Source organism: Canis aureus, chromosome 22 (genome assembly GCF_053574225.1).
Source record: "Canis aureus isolate CA01 chromosome 22, VMU_Caureus_v.1.0, whole genome shotgun sequence".
Lineage (NCBI taxonomy): Eukaryota > Metazoa > Chordata > Mammalia > Carnivora > Canidae > Canis > Canis aureus.
In genome coordinates this window covers 42279876-42291427 of record NC_135632.1, presented here as the reverse complement: position 1 = coordinate 42291427, position 11552 = coordinate 42279876, and positions in this window count along the sequence as shown.

Genomic DNA, 11552 nt, shown 5'->3' with positions numbered 1-11552 from the left:
CACCTCCTCTAAGCACTTTCTTAAAACCTCCAGCCACTCCCTCCTTGAGTCTCATTGGCCCAAAATGGGATGCCCACCATTCCTAAACCAATCACAGGCCAGGCCCTTGGGATGACTTGCCACCCAATCAAGTCTGCCCCGGGAGCTGAGGTCAAGGCCCCAACCTTGCTGCTTGCTGCCTCTCCATGAGGGTAGAAGAGCCAGTCTGTTGCAGTTTTACAGGGGTCAGGGGTCAGCCCTGGCCAGTAGCCTACTGAGAACATAGTCATTTTCAACATCGGATCTGTAGAGAGAGGCCTTCAGAGCTCCAAGCCATCCATTCATTCTTTCATTTATTCAGTAAGCTTACAAGGGTGCCTACTGGAGCCAGGCCTGGGCTAGGAAGTAGGGAGTCAGAAGGGACTTGCATACTGTCCTCATCCTGCAGTGATTGGGCCCATTGAGGAGAAATGGAAGTAAGAAATTCGACCATAAAAATGTAGAATGAGATGATCTTAAATACAAGAGGAGTCAGGACAGTCCTGGAGGCAAGAATACCAGTTTCAACCTAAAGGGGAAGGTGAGGGAGAGGCTGCTGCAAAGAGAATGATCCAAGGGTGCAGAGGTCTCAGCGAGGGGAGGGGCAGGTCACTCTGCATGGCTGGAGAGCAGGGGAGCATTGGGCCAGAACTGCCTCTTCCTGCTGGCAGGCAGTGGGCACCTGGCCAGGTCTTCATGCTGGCTTCAGGCCTGAACTGCACCTTGAAGGTGCTAATGCAGGTAGTGGAGAGAGAGCAGCATGGTTAAATTCAGGTTTAGAAAGACTGCTTAAAAAAAAAAGAAAAGAAAAGAAAAGAAAGACTGCTTTTTAAATGATGTATGGAGCAGTGATGGGAGGGATGCCAGCCAGCAGTTGAGCAGAAATTACTTCAAATCCTGTGTAGTTGGCTGGCATGGCATTGACTCTGAAACAGCCCCTGTGGCAGAGGGAAAAACAGGCTCTCTGTGGGGAGCTTGATGCAGGACTCGATCCCAGGACCCCAGGATCATGACCTGAGCATGCAAGGCAGATGCTCAACCACTGAGCCACCCAGGTGCCCCTATACATGTGCATTTGTATATGTGCATGTGTGTTCGTGTGTGTTTGCATATAAATGTTTGTGTGGATTCATAGTATGTGTATGTGTTGGGTGTGGGGGCTGGTCAGACAACAGCTTTCCTCCCTCTCTATTTGATGGTCAAATACTTTGTAGAGATCCAGAATCACGTAGGAAAGGGAATACTGAGTTCAGTATCTCTGAGAAATCCCTCTTCCCTTGAAAAGCCTGAAATAGAGAAGGGAGTAAGCGCTGGTCAGAGAGAGAGCACCAGCTCTGCCTGAGTCAGGATGCGATCTTGGGACAGATACTTTATGTTCCCAGGTCTCCATCTCCACCCATGTAAAATAGGGAAGAGAATTCCCAGTTCTGCCTACTTCCTGGGAGGCTACAATGGAAAGGAGAGCATATATTTTGGGAATATAAGACTTTCTTTTAGCAGGGCACCTGGGTGGCTCAGTTGGTTAGGCATCAGACTTTTGGCTTTGGCTTGGGTCATGATCTCGGGATTGTGAGATAGAGCTCTGCATTGGCCTCCCTGCTCAGCAGGGAATTTGCTAGAGGATTTCTCTCTCCCTCTTCCTCTTCCTCTGCTCCTTCCCCCACTTGTGCTCTCTATCTCTATCTCTCAAGTAAATAAATATTTTTTTTCAAATGAGTTCCTTTTAGGATCATCTGTGTGGAACAGTGTTACCACACTGGACTGTCAATTGATGTAGACTTAGTGTTCTTGTGATTGATCAGCGCTCCCAAATTCCGACTGGAAAGGCATATACCTTCCCTACACACTCTGGGGAAAGACAAGAGGTCCCCAAGTATCACATACATATTTGGAAGAGATGAAGACTCAACAGGATCTGACTGTGGAAAATTAAGAGTAATTTCCAAACAGAAAACATTCCTATCTTCAAGTAATTGCTGGAGTGAAGAATAGAAAGCAGAGGGCACAAGCAATGCCCCCACCCCTCTGAGAACAACAACACAGGATGACAAGGTGGTTGTCAAGTGTAGTAGGGGGAAATATGCAAACAGATCCAGATCAACCTGAGGTAAGTAATCAATCAGTAAACATTTATTGATTACTTACTGTATGCCTGGATGAATATCATTTCACCAGTCCTTTGTTGTTTTTTTTACTATGGTTAAATATACGTAACACAAAATGTGCCCTTTTAACCACTACAAGTGTACAGTTCTGTGGCATTAAATATGTCCATGCTGATGTGGAGCCATCACCATGTCCAGAACGCCTTCATTTTCCCCATTACACATGAATTCCATACATATGAGTACCTACAATAGTCAAATTCACCAATTCCTTTAAGCAGATGTCATTTTTTTTACATTTAATTTCTTAAATAAGAGGGAAATGGGTACAGAATTGACACCTTGATTCACTGATTCACTCATGTATTCAATCAAGCTAGCATGCCTAGGTGCAAACTACAGAGTAGTTGTCCTCTGCTGCTTGATATGAACTATAGAGAGACAGGAAAAACATAAAAACGCCTCAGTAACTTCTGAGTCGCATTTTTGCAGAGGGCTGTGGGAGAGCTGGCAACAAGGAGAAAGGATGTATTTTTGAAAGGATAAAGCCCCCTTATTATAGCATTACACAAAATTCCTGCTGCTACAGTTTCCTTCAGGAGAACTCCAGGCGCGGTCAGTGCTGGTGTGTGCAAAACAATGAAGACATTCTGAAGCTCTGTTTTCTAAGCCAAGAACAAGCTTCAGGAGTGCAAGGAAATGTCACCACAAAAGTCTGAGGAGATGAGGGCCCCCTGCAGACCACAATGATTCAGCTTTTCTCTGCACTATTGTTCCCTGGCACACCTTGCCTGGCTCTCCCTGAGTGTGGAAGGGGCAGCCTTGCAAGGGGAAAACCTTTTGCCAGATACTTCTTAAGCTCCCATTGGCTGTTTGACTCTAGGTGACTGATGGCATTAAGGGTCAGGACTGTTATATCTTGTGTGTGTGTGTGTGTGTGTGTGTGTGTGTGTGTGTGTGTGTGTGAAGCAGAGACACCCACATCAGTCCTCTAGTGTTCTCCCAAGGGAGATGGAGCTAGTTGGCTGTCCCGCTTGCTTACATGAGATCTAGGGTAAGCTTTTTCCACCTCTGCCCTCTGCACTACTCACATCTGGAGCCAGATAATTCTTTGCTGAGGGACTGTTGTGCATCCTGTAGAAAGTTTAGAAACATCCTGGGTCTCTACCCACTAAAGCCTCATGGCACTGCTCCCCTGACACACAGGTTGTGGTTGTGACAACCCAAAATGTCTCCAGTCATTGCCAGGTATCGTCTGGGAGTAGGGGTGCCAGATTTAGAAAATAAAAAATTAAAAAGATGCCTAGTTGAATTTGAATTTCAGATAAGCAAGGAATCAGTTTATTATATTTGGGACATATTTATACTAAAAAATATTCTTTTGGGGGGACAAAATCACCTCCACCTTGGAAGCAAAATTACCCCCCATTGAGAACCATGGATCTAGAGTGACCAACCATCCCAGTTTGCCCAGAAGTATCCTGGTTTTAGTGCTAAAAGTCCAGCATCCCAGGAAAACCTTCAGTCCCAAGTGAACTGGAACAGTTGCCACTCTAGAAGATCTACCCTCAATTCTTCATGCTGGTTTCAGCTTTCTGGCTCCCTACAGGCTCCCCACAGGCCTTGGGAGATGCTGGCATTTTCAAAGCATGGAGAGGCTTCCTTACAAGATTGACAGATAAGGCCTCCGTGGGAACTACTAAATGGTCCTATTTTTTGCTGAATTGATTTGCAAACACAACCAAAACATTACCAATAACAGCTTGAGTCAGCCTTCAAAGCGGCCTATTGATTTTGAAGGCCTCAGAGTAGTTACTCTTCCCAGAAAAAAACATCCATATCCCAGATATTTCACCTTAAATAATCCAATACCAGAGCTAATGGGACTTCCCCCACCAACAATGAGACTATAAGTATGCTTTGGTTTTCCTATAAATCCTCAAGATGGATTTTTTTGTGGGTTGATGTTGCCTTAATTCAGAATTGTATTGACTGGTCTCCCCCCACTGCACCCTGAGCTGTTACTAAGCAACAGAGGTGGTTTTTTTTTTCTGTCATTTTATATTGAGCAGAACAGCAAAGTGGGGTGGAGTGGAGGGTGGGGTTCCAGAAGCTTCTTCTGTACTAATGTTGCTATTGCTACCCATGGTGTTAGTCCACCACAGACCCCATACCCCACTCTTTACAATTTTTTTTCCATAAAATTTGACTTTTGGCAACACAAAAAGGAAATCTATCTTGGATTTCTTAAAGCCATCAAGTTTCCAGTCACTTAATGGATACCTTACACCTGTGTTAGTTGGTAGTGTATGGGAGCAAAAATAAGATGTTCTCCATGATATTACTCAACCATCGGAAAGGACAACCTACCATTTACATCAACAAGGTTGGAACTGGAGGGCATTATGCTGCGTGAAAGTAGTCAATCAGAGAAAGACAATTATCATATGGTTTCACTCATATGTGGAATATAAGAAATAGTGAAAAGGACCATAAGGGAAGGAGGGGAAATTGAATGGGGAAAAATTAGAGAGAAATACAAAACCATGAGAGACTTATAACTCTGGGAAACAAACAAAGGGCTGCAGAAGAGGTGGGTGGAGGATGGGGTGACTGGGTGACTGGCATTAAGGAAGGCACGTGATGGGATGAGCACTGGGTGTTATACTATATGTTGGCAAATCAAATTTAAATTAAAAAAAATGTTTTCCAAGAACTTGGAAATGAGGCCTTTCCCCAAGAATGAAACTGAGAAATTTCACATACAATGGCTGTGACTAATTTGGTAAAATGTGCTACTGAGAAGTCTGGGCACACCACAGAATTCCCTTAGGGCATCTGGACATTATCACGGCAGAGTGCCAGAGCCTGCCTACACCGGCTCGTTGTGCCATTGTACACAGTTCTACCCACTGGTAGCCTGAAATCAATCTTGGTGGGTGTATTTATACCATGGAACTTGGCAAATACTATGTATCAGGTGTTTTTGATTTGTTTTGTTTCATTTTGTTTTCCTAAAGAAAAAGCATTTACTACTAGTCTACTATTGAATAGAAATATAGTTAATAGGTAGAGGCCTGGCCAGTTGAGCTTGACTGTGTCTGGAAAAGAACTATATAAAAAGCCTGGCATTGAAACAGGAGGCCTGAGAATTGGTCGTTCTCTTATCATAGCTAGCCAGGAAGACAAGGTCCAGCCCTTGTAGACATGTGACTCCATCTGGGTGTCAGGGGTATCCTGTGTGTTGAGCTGCTTCAAGCTCCCTCAGGGACCTTCTGAATATAACTTGGCTTCCCAAACTTTGGATTATAATCTAGCCAGTTCCATTTCTGTATTAGTAAATCAGCATTCCAGGCTTACATGTCCATCTTGGGGGCACAACTGTAGTAGTTACTGGCTCAGGTATTGGAAAGAGTCACATCCTGGATTTGGACCTCAGCCCTGCTACTCTCCAGCAGTGTAATCTGGAGCATGTTGCTGTTAGTGTCCTTACCTTCATCCTTCTCCCTGATTGAGATCCAGCTCAGCTTTCCCCATCTCTACAAAGCTCTTACCTACTCTAGTGTGCACTGATCATGTCCTTCTCTAAACCATTTATTTTGTTTTATTTCTAGTCTTGTCTCTACCAACTAAATTTTATGATGCTTGAAGACAAGGACGGTGCTTTATATGACTCCTTTATTCCCAGAAAGACCTGTCCCTGTACTGCCCGTGTGGCATGTGCCTGATACAAGCTCATGGCGAGTTAATTAATACAGATTCTTGGGGATGTTCCAGGTGGAGTACAAAGTGTGTTTCACACCAACCTATTAAGTGTCAAGCCCCCCACTGCACACTGTGTGTTCTTCCCTTATTTCCCATCTTAGCAGGTGCTCTTGTCTCAAGGACATGACCTTAACTGTATCAGTTAGGATGCTTTTGGATGCAAGGAACAGAAGATTCCAATGCACAGTTGGCTTCAACAATAAGCAAATCAAGAAGCAATATAATCTAAAAGTGGATACAGATAAACAGCCAGGTGATACTCCTTAGAGATCTAGGAATTTTCCATTCTACTACTCAACCATCTTGGATGCTGGCCTGTCCTATGGGTGATAGCAAAATGACACATCAATACCAGGCACTCATGACAAAGTCCACAGGAAGAAGAGGTACTATCTCTCTCTGAGTTTCCTTCTTAGGAGAGCATAAACCTTCCTGGCACGCTGCCTCCTCCATTGCACACAGGCTTTCCCTTGTATCTCATTAGCCAGGAGAGGACTACATACACTTAACCAATCACTTAACCAATCAAAAAGGGCACAAATGACCCTTTTTCAAGTATTGTGACTGCTCCTCCAGGCTCTGCAGGCTCTCCCAACAAAATGGGGGGGATAACTTTTCCCTCTTCTGTAAATCTAATAAAGTAATACAAAAATTCCTTTAAATTTTTAGTGAAAAGAATTTTAGCAGGGATGCCTGAGTGGCTTAGTGGTTAAGCATTTGCCTTTGGCTCCGGGCATGATCTGAAGTCCCAGGATCGAGTCCCACATGGGGCTCCCTGCATGGAGCCTGCCTTCTCCCTCTGCCTATGTCTACGCCTCTCTCTCTCTCTCTCTCTCCCTCCCTGTCTCTCTCATGAATGAGTAAAAAAAAAAAAAAATCTTACAAAAAAGGAATCGTAACAGAGGCAGGCAGTGCCCTGCCAGTATTTCTTGGACTTTATTATTACACTGTGTGACAAACAACTTCAAACCCAAGTGTTTGTATCTTGGGCTTGAAGCCCTTATCCAGAACCTGGGAAAGCTGCTTTGTCTTCAGGAAGAAGGCCAGAAGTGCCAGGGCATTATCATCTCAGCCCCCAGAAGTCCTCAACCCATGATTCTCAGAGATGGTGTATAAATGCCTCAGCTCCCTCACACCTGGAGTAGTGGCAGGAGGGGTGAGAGGAGTGCAGATAACTCTGAGGTGTGTGTTCTACACTGTTTCGCAGATTTCCTCACATATTTAAACTCTAGGTACCTCCTGGCTCACTTCACTGCCCTACCTTCCCAGAATCCTCATCTTAGGGTCTGATTTTGAAAGAACACAAGCTAAGACTATAGCCCTGTCTTCTCTTGTAGCCCAGACATGACGGGACTAAATGATCTGGAGGAGAGACATCAAGTTTGCGTCCCAAACATCCTCTCTGACCACTCCATGTGGAAATGCCCAGTATACCTAGTAAGCCCTTTACATGCATTGGCTCCTTCTCCTTCTTGCCTCAGAATCACATTCTCAGTAGAAGCAGAACTAGAAGCAAGCAGAGCAAGGTGACCTCTCATTTGTAATTCAGGCTTCTCATTTCTGTTTGATTATCTAAGGAGTTTACTCTCATGTAAGTTAAGGGAGCTGTTCTCTTACAAACAAAAACAAACGGGGTGGGGGGCATTTCAGAGGTGGAGCAAAGAAAAGAGAGGACAAGGAAAGTCAAAGACTCCAATATATTATCTACAAAAGGCTCTGGTCGTTCTGAGGGGGTTTCAGCCATCGAAGGGGATGCTGCACTAATAGGTGTAGATTACAGAAAGCACATTTTTTCTTATCTTTTTAATGGAGGAGATGTCAGTATGACTGTCCTTAAGAAGTCCTGGCACTATAATTATACCAAAGAACCGAGTGATATTTAACTCAGGCTGCAGCTAACCCTGTTCCCTGCATGATCACCTTTCTCAGATCATAGCCTTACCTGGGACAATCCTGACAGAGGCTTCAGTCACTCATCCTAAACCTTGAGGACCAAAGGGGTTTCAGAATGTAGAATGTATTTCAGAAAGGTGGATTTGGTGCACATCCCACATCTTCTACAACACCCCCAAAGGGCTTTGGGACCTCTCCTAGTCAATGGCATTAATATTTTTGCAGCAGCATGTATACATATTCACACCAAGTGAGATCAATAAAGGCTATAAATAGCCTCCCCTTAGTGCAGGTCAGATATTTCTGGCAAATGAGATAAGTCAGATCAGATTTTGCTGCTACTTAGATTATAATTAACTTCTGGCTTTCAGAGCTTTTTGGATCTTGAGATTGTGGATAAAGAATTAAACAATAGAGGAATGTTTTCATACCAATACATTAACATTTCAAAAAGTAAGTGAATCCTGGCTCTCATCCTAGGTGAGACCTCACCAGTACCCATTTGTGAGAGCCCAGGTGGGGCTAGAGAAAGCCTCAGCCCCTCAGTGCCTGGGCTGGGCTTGAGTCTTATGATCATTTATGTTATATATCATACAGTTGAATGCTAGAAACTGCTGGAACCTCAGTAGCCAGCCAGCAAGAAGGTGGCCAAGGCAGTCCTCAAAGAGAAAAATGAAGTGTCATATCTTAGGGACAAGTATGGGAATGGTATGGTCAAGGCTTAGGCTGGGAACAAGGCAAGAGGACCAGACATTCCTATTTGGCACTGGCATAGGCACCACAGGCAGGTCAACTGGCCTGGACAGACAAACAGTGGCTGAGCTGGACTTCCCTCCAAAAGGCTCCAGTGAAAAGGTGCATTCGTTTTCTGGACACAGAGGCTCTGGTCCTCCCCCACATGAAAGGATTAGGTCATCAGATTAGTGAGGGAATGTCAGGACTCAGGGGATGGCAGAGTGGTTTGGTTTCTTTTTTCTGAACCACTTAGTGGTATATCTAGAAGGTGTGTTTTTGAACATGCTGCAATCTCTTATCCATCAATTATTAAAAAGTTAAGTGACTTTGGTCTCCAGCAGTCTTCTCTTCCCAGCAGGGTATAATTCAGAAGGTGGACAACTCGGGTTTGATTGTTTCACATCTAGGACTCAAACCTTAGCTCTCAAACCTGTTTGGATCCTGAGTAGCAGGGCCCACAGTGGAACAGAGATACAGACTAGGTTAACAGGCAGGCAGGACCATGTCACCTGCCTATCCCCAAACAACCCACATGGGGCCCAAGAACCTCATGGCAAAAGGACTTGAACAGTGTCAGTAATCAGAGTTCTGACACATAAACATGTTTTGTGGATTGGAGGTAGGTCCCATGAGGACATACCTACAGGGCCCAGAGAAGCGCTAGGCACATTGCAGTTGTCACAAATAATAATAATAAACACATAGATAACCTTACAGGACCAGGTTTTATTCTAGGCATTTCACAAATTAACTCAATCATAACAACCTCATGGGAAAGTGTAGCTTATGTTTTGGGTCCCACATCATGATACCTCATCTAATCCTCGATTTTAATTCAGCTTCAATGGGGAGCTCCCTCCTAGGACAGGGCCCCCAGGTATGTACCTATGGCCTGCCTCATGACTCACAAAATCACTGAAACTGCAGAAGCCAGCTCAGTCCTCTGAAAGGCAAGGTGGGTAACACCTGGTGCTGGGCCCCAACTCGAGGCAGCTCTCCATCAAGCAGAGCTGTTAGTTATGAATAAATGTTCCTGCTCTTTCTTCACAAGGACAATCCTGGGGAACCCTGCACACTTTTCGGAGGCCCCAGTGCAATGAGGCTCCCACTGTAGGAGCATTGACCCTGCTAAGGCATCCATGCTTCCCTCCTTCCCTGCTCATCCACCTACTCTCTCACTTCTGTTTCCTGGGGTCACTTTCCAAATGTACAAACTCTACCCAAGTCCTAGTCTCAACTTTGTCAGAGACCCAAACCAAGACAGACAGATACTATTATTATATAGATTTTTTTATTTTATAGGTAATTGGTCCACAATGAATATTTGCTGTTGACCAAGTAGGTTAATGAATGTGAGGCTGGGGCAGAAGAATGGTTTGAGCCAAATACCAAAAAGGAAAGGTGGGATCGTCAGTGTGGTTTGTGCCCCTGGGACTGAGGGTGTCCTGACCTCACTGTGCAGACATCTATCCGGTCCCCAAGGCAGAACGTGTGTGGCTTGTAGGAGCAACTCAACTTGCCTCCTCCTGAAATCTGAGGCTCCTGGGGGCCCGAGTAGCCTTGCCAAACTTGCCCCATCACAGATTGCAGTCAAAAGGAACTATCCTCTTCTGCCCTCTGGGGAGTCAGGCACCCCAAGGGCTGAGAACCTCAGTGTCTATAATAAGCTGCAGAGACCTGCTCCTGAAGACTTTGCCTGGGTGAGGGCTGGCAGTCTCAGAGGGTCTCTGACTTGTTGGGCAGTTGTGGCAGATTCCAGGGCCATGTAGCATCAGGTGGCTCAGTCTGGAGATGAGAGAAGAGTGGGCAGGACCCCTGGTGCTGCCAAGAAGGGCTGCAGGAGAGTGGCTGCCCACCAGCAGCCTAGTTAGGAGAGCTGGCATTTCTCAGCATGGCCAGCAGCCCCCATGGAAAGCCCGGGCTGGGCAGGGGATAATGACAACACAGTGGCCACCAATAACCTACTCTGATTCAGAAGCCCCCATAAGCTGTTCTTGGAGACTCCCAGAATCACCTTGAGATGGGGCTTGCAAAAAACTAGAGTTCCTATGAACAATTAATGTGGTATAATTTGTCCTCATGAATGGTAAGGCTTAGAGATAGCTTGTTACAAGGCTGTAACTTAGACAAAGATACCTACAGTTCCTCACCTCCCAGCCTCACTCATGGAAGTGTGACCATGGTTTCTTTTCTTTTTTTTTTTTTTTTGTGACCATGATTTCTGAAGACAGGCTGCCTAAGCTAGAATCTCAGCTTGGCCACCTACTAACGTACCTAGGACATATCTATAATACATTTGCCTTTTTTGTAAAATAGGTACAATATTAGTAATTGCCAGGGGATCTGTCAGGAGGATTAAATGAAATTCTGCATTTACACCACTTAGCACATAGAGTAAAACCCACTAGAGAACATTATTACCATCAGCACCCTGACCCTGCCCACAGCTTCTCAATTTTCAGCTAAGGCTACAACTGCGAATATTGATCATTTTATTTGGTTGTCCAACTACCTGAACTCCTGTTGTATTTTGAAAACTCCCCACTTTATGGGCCTTCATGGCCTTCAGTGTCAACCTGCCATTGTAGATGCTGGCAACGACAGAAATTGCAGCAGTCTCTGCAGCCAGGGCATAGACCAGCTCCAGGACCCACCAACCCTGTGCCCATGCTGGGCTTTGACCCAGAAGCTGGAAGCAAGGATGGTGGACTTCTTTCTCTTCCTCTGCTGCAGGTTCAATTTTGCAGCACGGGAGTGGTAGCAATGCCACTGAGGGTTCAATGGCCACAAGGAGTAGAAGCTTCTCCAGATTCCTTCTGCCGTGTGACTGTGAGTGTTGCTCCAGGCTGTTATTCTCCAGCTTGGTCATTTGTCTCTGTATTAATTCTCTAGGCACCTGGTGTCCTTTTCATCAAATTCTCTTCTGCCTCAATCAGCAAAGGTTGGCTTCTGAAGCTTATAGCTAAGAACTATGACTGATACGACCACATTGCAATGGAATCAAGCCACGGCCTGGAGCTCACAAGGCCTCTCCCT